This window comes from Astatotilapia calliptera, chromosome 6 (assembly GCF_964374335.1).
Source record: "Astatotilapia calliptera chromosome 6, fAstCal68.1, whole genome shotgun sequence".
Taxonomy (NCBI): Eukaryota; Metazoa; Chordata; class Actinopteri; order Cichliformes; family Cichlidae; genus Astatotilapia; species Astatotilapia calliptera.
In genome coordinates this window covers 39,448,337-39,450,872 of record NC_137427.1, presented here as the reverse complement: position 1 = coordinate 39,450,872, position 2,536 = coordinate 39,448,337, and the positions used below count along the sequence as shown (strand labels likewise).

General features: G+C 38.6%; 1 long non-coding RNA gene across 1 annotated transcript; it reads left to right on the top strand.

The window, feature by feature from the left end:
* The first annotated feature begins 453 nt into the window (after nt 1-453).
* Nucleotides 454-1,928, top strand: LOC145429246 (uncharacterized). The gene is made up of 3 exons (XR_013909478.1): nt 454-694; nt 780-896; nt 1,019-1,928. It is a non-coding gene; the product is annotated as an uncharacterized LOC145429246 (long non-coding RNA).
* Nucleotides 1,929-2,536: the final 608 nt, after the last annotated feature.

Here is a 2,536-nt window from a genome sequence, read left to right as displayed (position 1 = left end):
AGTTCTATCTAATCTAATCTATTTATATTATATTATCTGTATAGCACTTTAGAGCACACCTTTCACTTTATTAAAAGCACTTCATCAAGTACTTTATTTAGCATTGCACTTTAAGCATGGATTTGCACACAAGAAGTTTAATTATTTATTGACGATTTATTGGGAACTTTAAAATCAGTTGGTAGCCTTATTTCAGATCCTGGTGGTTGTCTGTCAGAAGAGAAGAAGGGTGATTGAGATTGTGATTAAGGTTTACCAGTAAGGAAAACTAATTCAAATGTGTGTGTGAAATATAGGAAAAGTGGTGCAAATAAGTAGTGATGTGACGTTCTGTATCGAGGCTTCGAAGCTTGTGTCGAGTAATGGAGGGGGCGTTTCCGCGATGCGCGGAAGGCTTGCTTCATTTGTGGGAGGAGCTGAAAATGATGACGTCCGAAGCCTCGCTGCCCGGCTGTACCACGTGACTGGTTCATGAAGTGGTTCGCATTTGCCGCGAGCTATGACAGAGATAAACCCCTCAGACTTCAGTCAAAATGTGGGTGTTTGATGGAGAGTTGCGGTTAGTGAGAGTTTGGAGACAGTTTGGAGGTTTATGAGAGTGAGGAGAGAAAGTCAGGAGAGAATGGAGCCAGCTAAGAAGAGGAGGATGTCCTCCCCTGTGTGGGAACATTTTGATCTTATATCTCCCAACAAGGTATGTAAATTTCTACAGAAGATGTATTTTCATAATACTGATGGTGCAATACAATTTATGTTAAGCGGCTTTACTTTTGTACAAGGTGAAGTGTTTGCTATGTGCCAGGGAGCTGGGATATAACAACAACACCTCATCCATGCTTAGGCACTACAGAGCTTTGCATGAGAATAGGGGGACACTGATTGTGGAGCAAGACCAGGTGAGCATCAAATGCCATGATAATACAGCATGTTACTAAATGATATAACAATATTATACAGCTGTTATAAGTTACGTGTGTGATATTTATATTTGTGCTTTGTCTTTATTGTCTTTCCTCAGCAGAGCAATCTCAAATAGATGAAGACCTGGTTAGCATGGTGATTGAGGACTCCCAGCCATTTAGCATTGTGGAGGACAAAGGATTCAAAAGATTTGTTAAATCATTAAATCCTAGCTATGTTCTCCCCACTAAAAAGGACGTAAAAGCAGTGAAAATTTAGTTTTTACAGAATAAAATGTGAACAGGCAGGACTGAGGCCTCAGTGTGTAGCTGTCCATACCTCAACGTTACAAAAGCACCACCACTGTCCACACCCCAACCACACCTCACAGTAAATGATCATTTCCATTTTAAGCATTTCCAAATGATCATTTTCCATACTGCCAGTATAAATATACACAGTGTACTGCATCACTACAATATAGATGTTTTACACACTCCTTTTGTTGTTGACATTTACAGGCTGTGTGCAAAAGGCCACACTCTTCAAATTCATGCCAACTAATATTTTTACGTCCAGTAGGTGTCCTACTAGAGCAAATGAAGCTTCAAGACGCTTTGCGCTGGGGTGAACCAATTGGATGAAAAGCTTCAGTGCTTCATGAAGCTTCATCTGCCATCACTACAAATAAGTGTTTGTCTTTCTTGCCTGTGTCCTCTTCAAGGTGTTTGGGCAAATGTTTCCCCGGTGGTCCAGACACCATTTAAAGGTTCCGGGAGAGACCATTGATAAAGAGAGTGTGGTGAATCTTTTTGTGCTTGGGTTTTTTTTTAATAATATTGGGTTTGGTGTAAAATTAAAGTGTGAAATGTTTATTAATATAAAAATGTGAAATGTATTTATGTATTTATTTATTCTAATTGATATATTGTATACTGTGGGGGTGGATTTGTGCTGTGAAGAAGCTCGATGAGTTAATTGTTGTAAGGAGAGCTGTATAGCAAATAAATACTTTTTGTACCACTACACTTGTCTTGGTCCATCTCACTGTGTTTCCAGCCGCTAAGGGCCGCCTTGTTACATGTAATTAGATTTTTTTAAAGAAAAAATGCTAAAACTAAATGCTTTTATTTCTATTTTAGTAGAAACTCTTACAATAGAAAACTTCTGTTCAGATGAGAATTGAACAAATACTCAAAACATAATTTGATCATTTCTGGAGCAGTCTTCAGGAGCTCCGCATGTCAACATGCCAATGATAAAAATGCGTCCTCCTAGATTAAAATATTTTTAATGTTAGATTTAATTTACAGTCAGCTCTTAAAAATAAGATCAGCATACCAAGGAATAAAGACGAGCAAAATATGCTGACATAATATATGTCAGCACATGTCTTACTCTCCAAGTAAGACTTTAAAATTAAATAAAACGATCCAGTAACGGATCCCAAAAAAGTTGATCCTGTTCATCTGGATGTAGCGTTTTCAGCGGGAGAAATGCTTCTCCTCGATTCAGAGATGGTCTTTCACATTTCACGTTGATGACCCCCTTGACTCCCCACTCAGTGTTCCCCCCTGTCCATTGATCGTTGATCAGTGGTTGTTGATCAATGGCCATGACAATTTGCATATTAATG